Source organism: Puma concolor, chromosome B4 (assembly GCF_028749965.1).
Source record: "Puma concolor isolate L17-30 chromosome B4, mPumCon1.1.hap2, whole genome shotgun sequence".
NCBI classification, from domain to species: domain Eukaryota; kingdom Metazoa; phylum Chordata; class Mammalia; order Carnivora; family Felidae; genus Puma; species Puma concolor.
In genome coordinates this window covers 85,147,565-85,168,050 of record NC_141673.1, presented here as the reverse complement: position 1 = coordinate 85,168,050, position 20,486 = coordinate 85,147,565, and the positions used below count along the sequence as shown (strand labels likewise).

Here is a 20,486-nt window from a genome sequence, read left to right as displayed (position 1 = left end):
ACTTCAACAGCTTCCTCACTGACTTCTCTGATGTTAGTCTTCCTACCCTTCCATTCAACTCCACAATGCAACCAGAGTGATCTATCTAAATTATAAATCTGTCATTCATGTGATTTGTATTTATTTATAGGATCCACAAAGCATTCAGAATATACTACTAAATAGTAAATTAAAAGTTTTATCTGACTCCTACCTAATTTTCTTAGGCTCATCACTTCCCCATACCTACACTTCCCTCCTGCCACATCAGACTCATTTCACCATAAGTATTCACCTAATACCTACTTAACATCATTTATGCCTGTTGCTTAGAATGCATACACCCACTTTTTAACATATTTTTTTGACAAAGAAAGCAAGTGGAAGAGGGGTAGAGGGAGGAAGAGAGGGAGGGAGAGAGGGAGGGAAGGAGAGAAGAAGGGAGGGAGAAAGGGAGAGAGAGAGACAGACCGATATCTCACAACTGTGAGATCATGACCTGAGCCAAAATCAAGAGTCAGACACCACTTAACTGACTGAGCCACCCAGGAGCCCCTATATCCACTTTTTAAAACTAGAAATTATCAATTGTTCTAGAAAGAAAGTTTAATGCTCATCTCATCTTATATCACAAATATATATATATGGAAGTAAGGGATTAACATTATGGGTCTAAAGTGTCATGTGAACTAAGTGCCAAGCTAATGGCTTGTGTAGTCTCCTAGAGGTCTAGACTGTCTTCTTACTCAATGTCTTTGTCTTCCTCCACTCCCTATGATAGATCTGCATGTATCACTTCTCTTCGAGTTCTTCTCTTGATAATTTATTCCTTTTACTTTACAATCTTTCAATCAAGGTCATGGCAACAAAGAGAAAGAGAAGTAATGTAAACCAGCTTGCTCCTTGGCTCTTTACTTCCTCCTGGTCCCAACTCATACCCTTTTCTGTTTGAACTCAATACAGTCCTTTAGGGAAAGACAAAATGAGGACACAGAAGAAATTCACATATATATAGATTATATATTATTAACATGGTTTTTGGTTAATATATAATAAGATTAATATATTGTATATGATTTATAATCATATAATTGTATGATTGATAGGTGATAAATATAAATAGAACATATATCTATTTGTAAAACTGAGCTAGGGTGTCATAACATTCAGTCAAGGTCATTAATCTGCTCTCAGCTTCACATCTGGTAGATTATGTCTTATTGAATCCTAAAGACAGTATAGGCACATAGCAGAGACTTAACAGAATGTTCCTGTCAAAGAGTAAGCATCTCTGCTTGAGCCACAGCTAAGAAGTTGGCTCTGAGGGGACAAATCCAAGGCAGAAATAAGCAGTGGAGAAAAGGAAATATTTGGTGGGAACAGGGGAAGCAACACTTGCAGCCAGGAAGCCAAGTGCAAGATGTATAAAGTGTAAACTTGGGGATTTTTGGCAAAAAGGTTTTAGTACTACTTTATAATTTTGGAGGATGTAAGAATTTAGGCACCTGAGAATACATTGCCACACACATCAAAGAAATGGAAATCATGTGAAACACAGATGATGCCTTGAAAATCTCTTTTATATTCCTTATCTTTCCACCGTGTGCTCTCATTGCTACTTGGCCAGCTTGCAATTTGGTATTTGGAACAAACCGCAACAATGTGAAGAGCGGCTCTGGCAGCACCAAGGACTACTGTTCTCTCTGAATAGTGCCACACCAAGTTTCCAAACTAGAGAGGAGTACAGATGACCACTGCATCACACCGTTTCACTGACAACACAAAGCCAGAGAGACCAGCCTCCATGATCTCACGAGTCGACCTTTTTCAAACATTCAAATGACTGTACAGTTCTCATCACTTAGAGAATGCTTCTGTGCTTCTCATTCTAAGTGGAATTCGCCAACTGAAAGGGATGTGCTTGGGTGGTCTTTTTTTAGTGCACACCAATGTGCTCTGAATAACTGAAAAATATTTTTGACAAAGGTCAAAAAGGCTTCAGGCGGAAATACAAAACAAAGGCTTGTACTCTAAAAGCAAAACTTGGAGGATGTTGATTCTGCACCCAATCATAAAGCGTATTATTGAAAATGAACTCTTATCAGCAAATGAAACCATCTGGGTCCCAGTTATACTTATAAAGAGGAAATCTGGGTTGCTTATAAAGCCCACCAAAATCATAAAAAAGAATGTGTACACATACCATATGGTACGAGAGACTTTTAATGATTAACAAAAACAAATAAAAAAAAACCACCGTATTTGCTCAGCCTGATTACATGCTAATGGCCAAAGAAACAGGTTCTTCTGTTCAAATGCACTGTGATACAGTACAGCCATATTTCTCAAACTGGTATGTCAGCTGGACTCCTGAGGCCGTGTGGTGGTATGATGGAGTAAGGCAATATTGTGGGTGAGACAAGTCCTAACTTCCTGGTATGTCAGACTTGGAAAAGAAAACTAAATAATTTGAATGTAACTCAAACATTATTTTATTTTAGCACGAACACAACTATGTTGTAGGACAGAAGGCAAAATTCACAAGGAATTTTATCAGAAATACTAAAGTTCATAGGACTTTCACTTTACAAGATTTAGGGTGACCCAATCTTCAGGGCCTCTGACTACAGACTCCAAGGTTCCGCTCATGTTCTAAGTGCCTGAACACTCTCCAGGGACTCTGGACCCCCCGGCCCTTTTTCTCAGCTGGTTTTTCACTGCACAGCCATTCAAAAAGTGCTTTCTTGCTCAATTACTTCATGTTTCAGCTGAATCTTCCAAACTATTTAAAAATCTCATTAAGAACAGGGTCAAGGTCTTCTCATACCTTTACTTGTTAATGAGTATATGAGGTATTACCAAAAGTCATTTTAACAATAAAACTATGAATATTGATACTCCAAATGAAAAATTTAGAAATTAACACTTGCTAATTCTAAAAGAATGACAGTGTTATTGCACGTAACCATTTAGTCTTCGTATGTAAAATTACCTTAAAAGATTAAATATTTTCATCTCCATTATGTCTTTTGAAATACTTAAATTCTTTTTTTAAGTTTATTTATTTTGAGAGACACACACAGACAGAGACAGAGACAGAGAGAGAGAGAGAGAGAGAGAGAAGGCAAAGGGAGGAGCAGAGAGAGAGAGAGGGAGAATCCCAAGCAGACTTCATGGGATCAGTGCAGAACCCAATTCAGCGCTCGAACTCACAAAACTGTGAGATCATGACCTGAGTGAAAATCAAGAGTCAGATGCTTAACTGACTGAGCCATGCAGGTGCCACTGGGTTATTTAAACTCTTAAACTGCATGGAGATAAACTAGGAAGTTTATCCCCACCTCACTGAAGGCATTAATAGAATTGTCATGAAGGAGGACATACCAGTCTCGGGTACCACCGACTTAATTTGGAGATTATTCACATTAGCTGCACGCTTTTTCTGTTGCTCCTTAAATACACCTATTCCTTCTGTTCTACTGCTGCACATTTAGTGTAAACCGGGCAGCCCAAAAAGGTGTCCTTCTCATTTCATCCCATAAACCACTCACACTGTGCTGTCTCAGGGTTTGATTGTCTGATCCAAGTATACTTGCACTCCATCAGCTGTAAGTTTCCACTGATATGTCATCCTATTATGAATCTGTTTCTGCTTTTCCTCAAAGTCAAACTTCCAATCCTCCAGATTCAGACTCCTCTATTGAAATGCAGGGGAATGAACATCACTGATGCATTGAGGGAAATTTTCTCAGAATCCTTCCACGTTACTGATAGTCTTAGATAAATGTCAGGTGAGAAGTGGGTAAGAAAGGTCAGATGACAAGTTTCAGAACTGCCATGACGTTGTGAATCATGAATAGTAGAGAATGATATTCCAAAGTAGGATAAAATTTCCAGACATATTTAAACCAGAAAAAATATATATGAGGACTATAGCATAAATGTATTATTTTACTGAGGCAGATATACATCTTTCAGAGCTACTGATACTTTAAATAATGTTTTTCTCCGTCAAAGAAAATCAGTATGTAAGGGGTATCTGACAACAAGACATGTTTGAATTATAGTAACGTTTGCTTTTACTTAAGAAAACATATTTAAATGATCATAGCTGTCATTCTGGTAAACTTTAAAATTCCATATGATAACAACTCTAAGATGAGACCACAGTATTAAGCTATCTGTCATGAAATGACCCTGCTAAGTGAAGTTCTAGACAGTTTTCAGCAAAGTACCCAATACTAATTGCTTAAACTAGGGCCTCCAGAGTCTCTGAAACCACTGTAGTGAGGATTAATGAACTGACCTGGTCCCAGAAAACTTCTAGAGACGCTTTGAAGTACTTTCAAGTATAAAATGAATGCAATGTTTTAAGTAGTGGTTCACTGGTATTTTACCAAGGTAGACAGATATAAAAGGAAATTCTTTCAGGTTGCAGTCACTTCAATAACAAGATAGTTAACAAATAAAAATGAAACCTCACCAAGTTAACATACCACTTCTCAATATTTTTTTAATTGTGCAATAAGAGACATGAACCATAACATTAATAGGTGAGTCAATTACTATTTTTGAAACAAAATGAATAACGTTTATCATCTCCTAAGATACAAAGAGCCCTACGAAGGAAAGCTAAAATGTAGTGGAGATAATGCAGTCCAAACTCCTTCCATGTCTAATGGTCCTTCTATGATCAACCTCTTCTACGTCCCTCCAAGAATATCATCTGCTACTATGTGACTATCTTTTAATTCAAACATACCTAGCTCTTTCTCAGTCCAGGGATTTATATTTGTGGACTGCTCTGCCTGGAAAGCTGTATTTGGCTCAGGAGAGAGCAGGCTCCATGGCACAGGGCATATCTTGGACACGGCTTTGCTATATTCACAACGACTTACCTAATGAGGTGCCCCCCTTTTCCCAGGTCCTCTCTTTCATATAGTCTTCCATACTTCCTTTTTTAAAATGTTTAATATGGTTAAGTACATATACTATTTACTATCTTAACCATTACGGTGTACCATTCACTAGTGTTAAATATATTCATGCTATCGTGCATGCTATTTCCAGAACTTTTTTCATCTTGCAAAACGGAAACTCTATACCTGTTAAAAAACAAATTCCCTTTCCCACCTTGTCCCAGAACCTGGCAACTACCATTCTACTTTCTATGATTTTAACTAGTCTAGGCACCTCATATAAGTGGAATCATATTTTACTTTGTCTTTTGTAGCTGGCTTATTTCCCTTAGCCTAATGACCTCCAGGTTCATCCATATTGTAATATGTGTCAAAATCTCCTTCCTTTTTTAAGCTGAATAATAATCCATTGTAGGTATATACCACATTTTGTTTACCTATCCATCCATTGATGGGCATTTGGGCTACTTCGACCTTTTGGCTATTTTGTTTAATACCATCATGAACATGGGTATACAAATACCTCTTTGAAACCCTGCTTTCGGGGCGCCTGGGTGGCTCAGTCGGTTAAGTGTCTGCCTTCAGCTCAGGTCATGATCTCACGGCTTTTGAGTTCAAGCCCCAGGTCGGGCTCTGTGCTGACAGCTCAGAGCCTGGAGCCTGCTTTGGATTCTGTGTCTCCCTCTCTCTCTGTGTCTCCCTCCCTCCCTCTCTCTCTCTCAAAAATAAATAAACATTTAAAAATTTAAAAAAAAAGGATAAACCCTGCCTTCAATTATTTTGGATACCTACGCAGAAGTGTACTGCTGGATCATATGGTAAATCATATGTTTAATTTGGGCTCCATACTGTGTTCTATAGCAGCTATCCATTTTGTATTTCTACCAATAGTGCACAAGAGTTCCAATTTCTCCATATCCTCATGAATGCTCATTTTATATTGTGGAGGGCTTTTTGTAGTAATCATCCTGATGAATGTGAGGTGGTTCTATACTCTTTTTTAGCATGTATCTACCTTCGTTCATTTATTCATTTTTTAAAAATTTCTTACTAAAGCAGTTTTTGAGATCGACTTGCCAAAGGAGATAGAGAAACCAATAAAAAAGTTGTGATACTTCTTTCTGAAATGGTTTGGGTATAGTCTGGAATTAAAAGCGAGTAAAATCAAGTAAAAGTAAATATCTTACTCGGTGTGTACTGGCAATAAGCACCAGAGCTAAAAAGGCTCTTCATTAGAAAGCTTAAAACTGAGTGAGCCCAGCCTGAACCGGGATCTGCTCTCTCTCACTTACTTGTTCAGATGATGTTTGGTCAATTATTTCACCCTCACTTCCTCATGTGAAAATGGAAATAAAAGAACTCACTTATTGGAGTGGAGTGTCTGTTTGTGTGAGAATTAAATGACCATATCTGGGACATAAGAAAATGGCCAATAAGTAGTAGATATTATGTTTAATTACACACTTTTGCCTGCATTGTTATGTTACAAAATTCCTGCACATAGTCATGAAATTTAAATACCACCAATTTACTATCTCTTATGGTCTATGGAGCAAATGAAAATTTAAAACTATAATAAACTTACTCATTAGTCATGATTTCCTGCTTTATCATCCGTACCTCTATCCTTATCTTATTCATCATTGTATCCCCAAGTCCTAGCAAAATATTCAACCCATAGTAAACATACAACAAAATATTTAATAGGCATGGCAATGATTATTCATATATCCCTAGCTAGGATTCTACAACTTGCTTGTCACTTTTATGCAGAGTTCTGTGGGACTATTCCAGGAACTCCTAGAAAAAGAGTTAAGAAATAGAGACGAATTTTGATATTTTTCTGTCTGAGAAGCAGTCCCCCAGATCATTAGCAGTTTGTGGAGAGCCACCGAATTAGAGTGGCCTTTAGGTAACTAGGTTGAAAGAACTGCTTAAATTCCTTTCCACTATACTTAAAGTATCATTTTTATTGTTATTAAAAATTGCTAATGTCAACTGAATGAACATGTTACCCAGTTCATGGCAGCCTAAACTGCTGAGGTAAGAAATTATAATGAATAGTTATTAGAGTGCAAACCATTACATGAATGCAATGGGGAGTCACAGAGCAACAACTAGATAATTTCTGTCTAACTATTGGGTAATTAATGCAGTAAGAAAATAACATGTACATATTGGAAATGAAGAATTATAGATTATTTGCACTTATTTTCTTTCCGTGGCAATTAAATTAACTATCTTTGATTTCTCACCTGTTACCATGGTTATTTTCGGTGATCCAGGTCATTAATGTCTTGAATATAATAGTTACATTAAAATTACAGCTCTTTTAACTTTGCAAAAAGATTCTAAAGGTACTGTGAAAGAGAAAGCTGTTGGCTTAAGGGAAAAGTGCTGCCTGTTGAATGAAATTGTTTAATCATCTTAAAGCCAAGCAGTCCCATACTTTGTTCCTTCCTGATTTCCTCCTGTAGTATCACTGAGATTTTGTTCACATAGCACAGTAATGAATGGACAGGTGTTTTTGTGACAGTAAATTTTAACTATGCTATTAACTACCTACTTATGTTGTTAATTCTTCCTCTCAATAATGAGAATGACAAGTTCTCTCTACCACACTATAGAAAATTTGGGGGTGGGGAGAAAGGGACACTTGTGTGGCTCAACTGATAAAGCATTTTACTCTTGATTTCGGCTCAGGTCAGAATCTCACAGTTGTTAGTTCGAGCCCCATGTTGGGCTCCATGCTAGGCATGGAGCCTGCTTAAGATTCTCTCTCTCCCTCTCCCCTTACCCCTCTCCTGCTCATGCACACACACATGCGTTCTCTCTCTCTCTCCCTCTCTCGAAAAAAAAAAGGAAGAAGAAGAAGAAGAAAGGAAGAGAAAATACGAGGAAAATAATATATATTAATTATATTATGAGAAACAAATATTGAAACAAAACCAACTCTCAATTCTCTAAAAAGAAAAAAAAATGTGAATAACAAACCAAGCTCCATTGGGTCCATGACAACAGGGTCCAACAGCTTCATGCCATAAATCACCGCCATGAGACTTCTCTCTGGAATATATGTCCCACTAATCATGGCCGATGCTGACTAAGTGTGAGAGTCATACTGTAAAAATCAAGGCAGTATTTTCCTAATTCTTTTATTTTCTAATTGATTTCTGTTTTCAAAAGTTAGTTTACTCATATACTTATGGGTTTATTTATCCATCTACTCAATTATTAACTTGTTGGGGCCTTGATTTTATGTTCTGCGGGGCTTTGTACTCTGTCCTCTTCTTCTCTTATTATATGCCTTCTTCCTAAAGCACCCATCTAATCTCCAGCATCCCCCTAATATATCTGGGCCCAGGGCAAGCAGATAAATGGAGGCACCCCTTCTCTGTGGCCAGCCCCTCTCAAACAGCTCTCCTCTGGCCATCCTTGGACCTAGGGTTACACATTCCAGGGCAAAGTATGACCCCTGAAGGACAGACCACGCAAAGAGCTTGCACGGGCCTCATCAACAGGTATGAAGTCTTTGGACAGAGAATTACAAGGTATAAATTTCCTGGAGCATGTCTAAGATAGGGTCTAGTAGATTTTTCATCTACCCAGGAGTGAAGGAAGAAGCCGAGAAGGGTGAGGCAGAAGGCCCTCTAACGCACAAGGTACATAGAAGGGGTTCCAGTATCCCAGATCATATTTTACAAAGAATATGATATACCTGAAAAGCAGACAACAATAAATTGACTGCCTTAACTAAATTCCATATCTTAAATCCTCTCTGTCTCCAAAAGCTGTCCTTCTTGCCAATAACTTGTATCAATGTGTTATGTCAAAGCAGGAATATGACATGGTGACTCACGAGTTCAGATACAAGATTTGTATACCCTCAATGCAACAACCTTTTTATTTGAACAAAGGAGGGAGTCCAGAAGAGGAAATCTTCATTTCCTGTAAATAAATCTTTGAGGGGCCTCTTCGCTACTTATACTTCTTGCATTGAGTTATGCACAATTTAAAAAAAATTTTCCAATGTTTATTTATTTTGAAACAGAGAGAGAGAGAGAGAGAGAGAGAGAAAGCAAGGGAGAGGCAGAGAGAGGAGACAGAATCCCAAGCAGGCTCTGCACCACCGGCACAGAGCCTGATGCAGGGCTCAAACTCACGAACTGCGAGATCATGACCTGAGTGGAAATCAGAGTTGGACGCATAACCGATTGAGACATCCAGGTGCCCCATGTTATGCACAATTTTAAACTTCATCTCAAGAGTGCACCAACAAGCCTAAAGCACTGCTTTTACATTCCTCTTTAATGTCAGAAGAATATGGAAAAAGTTTGAAGCCAGGCATTCAGATGTTCCTGGAACACAGAATGAGAAATGGTGGCAGGTTGACAGATTACTAGAAATATGTGGCAATGGGGGAGGTCCCCTGCATAAATGAGCACTTTTCTTCTGTTGACTCATTTATTCCTTTACTTAACAAATATTTCTTAAGAACCTACTATATCCTACCCACTGTTTGAGGAATTAGAGAATCAGTGACGAACAAAAGTATCAAAAGTCCATACTCTTGGTTATAACTCAAGGTTATAGTCTAAGTGATTAGATTAAAATTGGCCAAACCATCGCATTAATATAAAATTACAAACTGTGAAAAATGCTCTGGAGGAAAATTCAAGGTATTCTAGCCTAGTATATAACAGGTGGACTCAAGGGATGCCTGGGTGGCTTAGTCAATTGGGCATCCAACTTCAGCTCAGGTCATGATCTCACAGTTGGTGGGTTCAAGCCCCATGTTGGGCTCTGTGCTGACAGCTCAGAGTCTGGAGCCTGCTTCAGATTCTCTGTCTCCCTCTCTGTCTGCCCCTCCCCTGCTTGCCTTGAGTGCTCTCTCTCTCTCTCTCTCTCTCTCTCTCTCTCTCTCAAAAATAAACAAACATTTCAAACAATTTAAAAAATAACAGGTGAACTCAATCATATCTGGGACATCAGTAAAGGCTCTCCTGAGGAAATGTCATTTCAGCTGATCTGAAACGAATAAGTTGGACATGAATAGCTTACTAGCCAGAAAGAAATGAAAACTCAATGGCCCTAAGATGGAAAGGAAATACACTATGTGTGAAAAACTGAAGAATGGCCAGTTGGCATAGAGAGCAGAAAGCGAGTTCTAAAAGAGTAGCACAGATCATGCAGGGTGTTGCAGGCCATGTACACATTCTGGTCTTTATCCCATGCACAGTGGGATAGAGAAGGGGGAAGGCCTATGATCAGATATGCATCTTTAATCTTTTTGTAGTATTGAGCATCAACTAGAGCACAGGGTGAGAAGATATAGAAAAGACTCTCAATAGAGAGGTGATTGCAGAATCCTGGAAATATGGAACCTTGGCCCAGGATGGATGGTGGTGAAGATAAAAAGTTGACAGATGAACAATAGTTTAGGGGGGTAAAATCAACCTAGGATGTCAAAGAAAAATGAGAGGGAGCATGATGCTTTGGCTAACACAAGATGTATGGGGATGTCATTAGTTAAGACATGCACCCTGAAGAAGAATCAAGTTTGGGCGGGTGGAGAGGAGTTCCATTTTGCATCCGAAGGCCTAAAACACAGGGTGGTAAATCCTCATTTCCCTGATAAAATGTTCATGATTGATATCATAAAAAGAGAGGTCCAATCAAGAACTCTTAAGCTGAGAATGAGAGATTTTTTGTTTGCTTACCTCTATCAACTCAGTCTAAGAATAAAAACTAAGAAATTATGTGTGTGTGCATGTGTCTTTTAACTGTCAGTTTTTAAGTTTAAAACTTTTTAAAACCTCATTAATATAATGAATTTACAAGAGTTTAAAGCTGGAAAAGATCACACAAAGTGTATAGAGTTGAAAAATGTGCTTCCCCAAAGCTTGTGATTTGCCCAAAGTTACTCAGTGACTGAATGATATTGTCAGAAACCAGCCCCAATTCTGGTAACCAGAGCAGTGCTCTTTCCGTGACAGGGATGGTGTGCTTTCCTAGTCTGGTTGACAGCCCACATCACCTGGGGGCGAGGAGTAGGGAGTGTGGAATGGATTTTACACACACACATGCTGGACCCTCATCCCTAAGATTCTCTTCCCCGGCAATCTGGAGCGGAGTCCAAGCGTCTGTACTTTTAAATGCCTTCCAGGTGTTGAAGACTGGCCTGATTCAGGACCCACTATATTTAATACCCTATACTACCTCTCCTTAGACCATTATATAAGGTTTGTAAATAGAGATTTAAAAAAACAATTTTTTTTCTAATTAAATACCTCCAGTTTATAAGGCAACTAAATGTGTTCATTATAAAAAAATATTCATCACTGGAGTGAAATCAAAGGTTGAAAATTCAGTTTGACATAGATGTGAAATATAAGAGGCTTTACCATTGCTATCAAAATATAACATATTTCCAGTACAAAAACAATCCATTATATATCTCCTTTTTATAAAATAAAAATCACTCGGTTGTGCTCAGTTTTTTTAGAAATTAAAAATAGTTTTGTATTCATTAAGAGTAAATGTCTAATTTAGTTATTTCACTTTATGCTTTATTTTTTCTTCCTTTAAGAAAGATACAACAGGTCAAAATCCAGTCCAACCTATTCTTTGTGTGCTCTAAAAACACAAAATGACCCCCCCAAAAAATATGGAGGGGGGATGTTGTAAGACTGAAAATTTTTGTATAAGCAGCATTAATACCAGATTTTATAAACAATGAAAACAAGAGAGTAAACTTGGAAAATTGAGCAAAATTGGATACTACCAATAAAGCAAAAAATAATCCTTTAAGTATTGATAATCAACCTAGACCTCAGTGAAAGGAGTCACAGGGATCAAAGTGAAATGAAGCAGTTATGAAGGACATAAACGAAGGCACAAAAGGGGGCAGGGATTGTAGGTAGGGAACTAGCACATCTGGCTTTAGTAGAGAATTGAATATAGTGAGTTATTTTTGTCTGACTGACCATTATGCCACAGAAACATGCAAATGCTTTCCTGGTTTCTTTCTTTTCAGATTCCATAGCACCTTTGTTTCTCTCTGTTCCTCCTCTCTCTCTCTCTCTCTCTCTCTCTCTCTCTCGGTGGCCATTAACTATACTGACAGTTTGACAGGCTGAAATAAGGAAATAAAACACTTAAACATTGTTTCCTGATGTATGCATTCATCTCTGCTGCCAAACACAGATATTGAGGAGATACTTCACTCCTCCTGTCAGCTCACTAAATTACACCCCAGCTCGCAGGCAACACCAAACTCAGGTCTCTCCCTCCCAATGAGGCTCAGTTCCTTCCAGAAGAATATGCAAAGGCTGCCTTCCTTCTTGTTGCCGAACTACTTCCTTTATCATTTTGAATACCGAATTTTCTTAAGCTATGGATTAGATGTCTAAGAGCTGGTTACTTTCCTACTTTTTAAAAGCTGTCAGAATTCAGTTTTATTTCTTAGAGTGTGATACGATGAGTAATGGCAAATGAATACTAAACCTTTGGTTAAAGGTCTACCCGTTTTACAACCAAGGAAGAGTTCTGACCTTTCAAAATTAGATACTGATTAAGCTGACACTGATTCTCTGCATAGGTCCAGTGATAGGCAGAAGAAAGGTTGATCAGGACATCCCAAAATGTACCATATCACAAATAACAGATGCTTCCTCCATTATTATTTGCATGGGGCAGCTAAAGTCAGACACCTGTACAGCAAACGTGGAAAGTCTTGCAAATAAAAATTTATTTCAGAGGAGACTGATGGGGATTAAATTTTGAGAGAATAATAGATGAGAGGGATAAAAGGAGGGATAGTGGCTTTCAATTGGTTATTACCTGCTTTTAACCACATGAATATGAAGAAGGAGACATTTCAAAGCAAAATATTTAAGAATCGAAAACAGAAAGGATAACAGAAGTAAATCGCTCACACTTCTTTGCTTTATTCTCTCAACAACATTGATTTAGCAACTACTATGTAGAGTGTACAAGTGTATGTCCTCTGAACGATGCTAAAGGCATTCCCACATGTAGCCTGCCTGGCTCCTAAGGAACTTCCAGTCCTAGAAGACATGCCACAGTCATAAGGAACTAAGGGCAAGGTGGAAGGTATTTCCAAATGGAGGTACAGATAAAATGCTGTGGAAATTCACAGGAGGAAGGAATGCCCCGACCCCCACTATCTACAATTAGGAAATCACAACTCCGTTGGCTAAGAGATCAAAAAACTCCCCTATTTGGAGACTTAAATATTTCATTGTAATTACTTGTTTTATGTTATGTGCCTTCTCTGTCAGGCTGTAACATCTGTGAGTCCCCATGCCTTATCTTCTCTCTTCATGACTATACTTTCAAAACTGACACAGTGGGTGGCACGTAACATACTTACTCCCAATAAATATTTGTTGAATGGATGAGTGAATTATCTTGTGATTATGAGCACTGACTGAATCTGACCTCCTGAGAATGGTTTTCTGAGTTTCCGATTCATATAATTCCCTAACTTCTAGAGAAGATCACCAGTAAAACAGATGGGGGACTCGCATAAAACTGCTGGACACCCCAATGATCATAGCCTACTATATTTAACTAGCACAACTGCCAAAACATAGCCATGACCAAATGACCAGGTTTGTAGAATTAGGGTCTCCTTTTACTCATAAGGAGCCTCTTTTACAATCAGATAATCGTTACTGATTACAGGATTAACCGTGAAGGTGATGCACAAGAAAACTTTCTGTAGTGTTTCTTTCTCTTCTTTGCTTCATATTTTTTCCAAGGAAAAATACTTTTTAAAAATGTCCTTGCACCATCATCCAAGAATGGCAATCCAGCTATTGCTAATATAAATTATCAATACAAGTGAAAAGTTACTACAGTGAAGATTAGAACACAGTAATGAAAGCATAGGTCATTAAACAAATCCATTTGAAGAACAGTTCAACCAGATAAGATTAAATACTTTTACAATAAACTATCTAGCATCCAAATCATTTTGCTTTAACAAATGTCATCTGAAATAATATTAGCTACTATTTACTAAGCATTTATTTATAGGCACTAGGCATGGTGTTACAGGACTATTTCTTCACTGAAGTCTCAAGATTACCTTATGAAAGGGTAATTTTTATCCCCACATCACAGATAAAAACACTGAGGCATGGAAAGACTCCCCTGGAAGTTGGTGAATCCAAATCCACCACGGTCTGAAACTCCAAACCATTTATTTCCATTCCAACTATTCCACTCTCAGCCATCATTATATAATGCAGCAATTATGTTTACTTTGGCTTAAAATTCTCAAATATTTCACAAGGAAATTCTTCTTAGTAGTGGTCATAACTTTATTTTTTTTTTTTTTAATTTTTTTTTCAACGTTTATTTATTTTTGGGACAGAGAGAGAGCATGAACGGGGGAGGGGCAGAGAGAGAGGGAGACACAGAATCAGAAACAGGCTCCAGGCTCTGAGCCATCAGCCCAGAGCCTGATGCGGGGCTCGAACTCCCGGACCGTGAGATCGTGACCTGGCTGAAGTCGGACGCTTAACCGACTGCGCCACCCAGGCACCCCAGTGGTCATAACTTTAAACTGAGCTCTTTCAAGTTACTATAACATGCAAAATATACAAGCGTAGCTACCTGACTTGAAAAATATATCAATCATAACATAACATTTGTTATCTCATTGAAGAAGACTGAAGCAAGCTGTCTGACTCAAAATACCATTTTGATTATGGAATAAGGGATTATACATGAGGCTAGGGTTGAGCAAAGCCCTGAGAGTTGAGTCTTGCTGGGGTTTGAGGGTAAGTCAGGACATAAACAGCAGGACACTTTTCACTAATTTCTCCCATGCCTCTTGCTTTTGCTTTGTCCCACAGTTTTCTGAAATGTCTTGACAAGGTGTTACCTTTTAAGACATTGAAAGGGGCACTTTGGGAAAAAAAAATGTTCTTCTTATTCCCCTTTAGCCATAATTTGGGTGAAGTATGAATAATTCTGACCACAAAAACTACACTCTGTTGTAATGTATCGCCTTCTAATGGTTTCTTCTGGACTTAAGAGGTCAAAAGAAAAACCTTGGTTTTGCCATGCCCCCAGATCCTTCTCTAAATTTAATTAACATATATTTTATTAAGGGATAAGAGGAAGGCTAAGATTTTTGTCCTCAGCTTCTGAGACAACAAAATGATTTTATACATATCCCACCCTTAACCAAAGACTATCTCCTATCACCACACTTACATCTCTCTTCAATTCTATTTATCTTTTTATTTATACATACTTTAGGGAGAGAGACAGAGAGCACAAACAAGGGAGAGGGGCAAAGGGACAGAGGGAGAGGGGGAGAGAGAGGGAGAGAGACAGAGAGAGACACTCTTAAGCAGGCTCCACATTCAGCATGCAGCCCAACACAGGCCTCGATCCCACGACGGGATCATGACCGGAGCCAAAATCAAGAGTTAGATGCTCAACTGACTGAGCCACCCAGGTGCCCCTCTCCTCAATTCTACTTTAAAACTGAATATTCACTCGTAATAACACTAGATCTTTAGCTCATAATATGGAAATATAGGTAGTAGAGAGAAAATAGAAATGGCAGTGGAACTGTACAGAGACAAGAAAAAGAAGGAAGGAAGAAAAGATGGAAGGGAAGGAGACAGCGTCTTTTTGTTTAGCCCACACCCTCTGGTAAAGTTAGAGGTTTGCTGTAAGATAAAATTGCCTCTTTCACTACTCAATGATATTTTGTGTCTATGTAACTTCCTTCTCAAATAGGTTAATTACAGAGGCAATTAGTCTAGCTACACACAGGATGTCACTATTCCCTTATATATATAGAACCAGCACACATGTTTCAGGCAGAGAAAAATATCTATAAAGACCAGTTTCAAAATGGAATAGAATTCTGTGCTGTGAGATGCTATTTTGCCTAGTTTGTGTTAGATTTCATTGTTTTCACTGTCCTTGTTTACTGAATAGCCTTTATGTCTTTTTATTATTGTCGAAGTCCTCTGTGTGAACTAGGTAGGTCTGCTCAAATCAGAATAAAAAATCCAAAAAGGAGAGGTATCGTGGCACAAGGTAACTGAATAGGAATAAGTTGAGGCCTTATTAGCAAGGCAAATGGATAGGAAAAAGGGAGCTGGAACTGAAAAAGCTAATTCTATATTAGTTTAAACAAATGTTCTGACCTATACAGCTCCTAGGTTTTTTGTGCAAGTACTGTATTTTACATATTCAGAGTTTGGAAATTAGGGACTACTGCAATTCTGAGAACAAAGGGTTCACAGCACGAGAAGCATTCGAAGTGAGCTTTTCTAAAAATTGACGATATGTAGCTCTGGGTAGCATGATCCAGTCTTGGTGACACATGTGGAATTCACAGGAAGAGCTGTTAAGTCACTAATAATGGCATCCATTTTAGCCTGAAACTCCTAACTACTGATTATTGCTTATATATTTATCAAAAGCAAAATGATAAAGTGCTGTTCAAAAGCATAAATTGCTGTATCTAGTACTAAATGCATATTCATAGAGGGCACTGTCCTTCTTGATGGTAGCTACCCAGGAAGACAAAACTCCAAGACACTAATGACACACTAACATCTGTGGTTCATTAGCTCGCTTGTTTACTGTGGCAATAGTGAAAGCAAGGTCCTAAGGTCAGATCCTCATATTAACCAGTGCATTCCTTTCTCTTCTTGGGCCATAGATTATTTTACTCACTTCTGACTGGCCGTCTCAAATGAGACTTGCCATTGGTCACAACAGGGCCTGAGAGAGAGATACAGTGACCATTAGTACAAGAAAAAGAACTCAAATCCTACTTCCTGCTGAACGATGGCTCCCCTGCCTTCTTTTCACAAACGAAGCACTACATACTGCTCAAAGTCAACCTGGGAGTGTGTGCGTCAGCCCCGGGGATCCCTCTGCCAGGGTTTGAATCCTGGCTCCACCTCTTATTAGCTGTTGAGTCATGGCAAGTTACTCAATTTCTCTCTCTCTTTCTCAATTCTCTAAGCTGAAAAATGGGTATAATAATAGTATTTGGTTCCCAAGGGACTTAGGAGGCTTAAATTAGATGCTACATGCAAAGACAAAGAGCAATAACTGGCAAAAAAAAGAAAGTCCTCAAAGATAGTAACTGTAAGTATTCTGTACTGAACACAAAGTAATGGGCTTTTTCTCATTTTACGTGCGTGTGTGTGTGTATTTAAATCTGGAGGTCTTGCATTTAAATTTAACCTCCTTTCAGAAAAAGAAGAATTGTACATGGTGGTTCAGATTCTACAGGATAAGAGAACTGATGTTTGTAAATCCCTCTCTCAGCACCAGAATCTTCCCACAGTCTAGTCTGGTTCAGCGGTGTCTCTGGGATTTCAATCCAGCTTACCTGAGTGTATAGCAGCAGCAATGTAGAAACGGGCTTTCTTCCTCAAAAACGAATCCAAAGCTACTGCTGATGACACAGGGATGAGCAGGGAATGCAGTGATCTCCCTTCTAGAAGATGAGCAGTGCCACTCAGAACCTCTTAAGTAACTTTTGTGTAACAGATCATTGCCTTATTGCTTCTACTTGACCTTTTTGCCCTATTTCCTCTGGGAGTTTGTGAGTGGGTGAGTAAGCCAGCTTTGCAGCTAGGCAAATAAGTTGTTTTGACTATAGTGCCTACAGATACAGAGATATCTGCATATGCATATTCTTTCCAATGCATGCACCAGGATAGCTCCAGAAAGTATGACAATTAAAAATGTATTGCAGAAGTAATAAAGGAGCAAATTAGGAGATTTCCTTCAGTGTAATAGCCAAATAAATAATGTTTGTTATTACAAGTCACACACATGTGGTTTCAGTCTCATAATCTTTTCACGTGGGATTGCCTGATGAGATTTAGTCCTTTTGTGGAGGATACGAACCTCAAGTTTTAAAATTATTGATCTTGTATTTTTAGCCACCGTAACAGCTGATTTGAACTGACTTCATGGACAACCAGATCAATTGTGTAGATGGTACTACTTAGTCGGGCATGGGGGAAGGGAATCAACTGAAGCAGCCTATGAAATGGGCGATAAAATCACTATCAGAATAGACACTATAAACACAATAGAATTCTTCACAGCCCAGTTCTTCTTTACACAAATTAGGGCATAGAGCAATTCAAATCAGCTCCAATGCCAGGACTGTGTGATCAGGTAAGCAGTCAATACCAGGAGTCAGCATAAAATCGCTATGAATCTGACAGTCAGTTATATGGGTATTATTCCTTCCTCTGTAACTCGACATTTTAGATGAGTTTGGTATTTAACAATTACTCAGATATAAAGTGACCGATTATTCAGAGGGTTTTTTTTCTAATTCTTTCAGATCCCGGAAAGAAAATCACAATGAGTTTTCATGGTAAAAAAATGAGAGCTATTAGTGTAACAGAATTACACACATAATAAAATGGTCTCATCTACCAGTAGAATCAAATGGTTTATAAAACTCCATTCCTTAAACACTTCATGCACAGAAATGCAAAAAAATAAATATTATTATTTCCATACATACTGTATTTATAGATACAAAAATATACAATTACATAGCTGTTAATCTATTATTACCTTTATCCTTATTTAATGTTATTTAAGTGATGGAAATTTACCTGTAAAGTGGCATGTAACTAAATTTTGCTGAATTGGTTTTACTGGTACTTTTCTCCTGTTTGCTCTGCTTTTTCCCCTTTTGTCTCCTACCTGGCTCTTGACTTTGTGGGGCAAAAAAATAATAATAATTTAGATTCATCTTTTTTTGCTACATAAAGTTTCAGTTTCCCCTCTCATTCTTTCTTCTTTCTGCCATTACCCCTGGAAGACAGCCAGAAGCCACACTGGAGAGATGCCAGGATATCCTGCTCTCATGCAGTTTGAGTGCCTCTGTGTATATATCTCTGCTAGGCTTACCTAAGTCACCACTTACAATATTGAGTAGAAAGAGCAGGTTGGAATAGTCAGCATTTATAAGTCAACTGGTTACATGATACAAAAATATATAGCCAACTTCAGAATTTATAGCAATAACATTTATGTATCGTGTTACTCCTAGAACAATCCAATTTATAAAGTGCCTATCGTGTATACATAAGGAATAATCATAAATCATTTACATTAAACAGTGTCAAGTAGCAAAACACAACTTTCCCCCTAAATTCTGCACACTAAGATTAATGAGGTTTTTGAAAGGAAGCACACTAAAAAAAAAAAAAATCAACTCTGATTCATCCTAGGTGGATAACATATCCATATAAAGGAGCAGGTGTCTGTAGTATGATTTAGAATACCTATGGAACATCTCTGGAAAATATTAACTTTCTCTGGAGTAGAGAGCCATCCATGAAATAAGCTGGGAATGTGGCAAGAACCCAAGTCTGTCACCAACCTCAAGCTTTTTTTTTTTTATTTCCTTCTCAGTAAAGAATGGATTTAAAACAAACAAACAAAACTTTAGGCCCTATTTGACCAATTGTCTGACATGTTTTCATCTACAGGCACTTTTAGAAAATGTGGGAAAGATTATGTAGATTACCCGCTTTGTCTCTTTGACTTCTAGTTGGAGAAAAATCCCAATCGGTGACCAAAGCTATCAAAAGTTCTAAAGTGAAACTCAAATATGTATGTGGATTTTCTCCTGTTCACTCCTTAGCTCATTCCTTATTCAGACAGGCAGCTGTCTTGGGAAATGTATGCTTTGGGGTCTCGGATTAAGCCCATTCCTTCTCCTTAAAAAGCCCTTAAAATAAATAATAGGGAATGCTTTGACTGTTCACGTCTTTAAAAGCATTCAATCTTATCTGAAACTCACACCTACACAGCTGAATTGGACATCATGTAAGAACAATATATAGTTTCAATTGCTCTTACAGTATTTTGGTCCTCTATCTTTTGTCTTTAGCTAAAGCATTACAAGAGTGACACATTCTTCCTGCTTTAACTTACAACCTTAAAAATATCCATGGATTGATTTTAACCAAAATGGAAGAATAACAACATTTTAAATTATATATTTTAAAAAGCTTGTTCTTTACAAACCTCATTTCTCTAAACTCCACTGATGACTAATATTACCATGCAGATAAGCAATTCTCTATCTTGGTTAGGTCTAAAACTGAATCTGAGAAGCAAGCAAATGTATAGCAAGAAAATCTGTAAACCAGTTTTCAATGAATGAACTACCTGCTGTTTCCTATTCACAGATAATTGACACCGTGTAAAGATCTGCTATAATCTAGAAAGCAAAACAAAACAAAAACCATACACACACAGCAATAATGGACCCACGAACTTTTCAAGTCAAGCAAGAACTGGTGGCAAACTGAGGTTTTCAGGAGGAGTTTTTAAAAATAATAACATGCCAATCTGGAAAGCCAGGTATATTATGGCCTTTGCAGAAATATTTTGAAACAAGGTGGACACCTTCTGAAATAGCTGTAGCATTTCAGTAGCATTAATCGATAGGGAAAAATAGAATGTCCTTCTCCACAACTGACAATACTGAACTGAACACGGAGCAGTGACAATTCACTTTAGTCTTAAGTCATC

General features: G+C 38.0%; 1 protein-coding gene across 19 annotated transcripts in view; it reads right to left on the bottom strand.

Annotated features, from left to right (window-relative positions):
* Window positions 1-20,486, bottom strand: part of SOX5 (SRY-box transcription factor 5) — a 1,024,889-nt gene that overhangs the window by 812,912 nt on the left and 191,491 nt on the right. For 4 of the 19 annotated variants that reach the window (XM_086713862.1, XM_086713864.1, XM_086713856.1 and 1 more), the window contains one exon: window positions 17,302-17,409. The exons of the other annotated variants lie outside the window; for them this stretch is intronic. The gene's annotated coding sequence lies outside the window, so the exon portion shown is untranslated. The remainder of the gene's footprint in view (window positions 1-17,301; window positions 17,410-20,486) is intronic. 19 annotated transcript variants of the gene reach the window in all.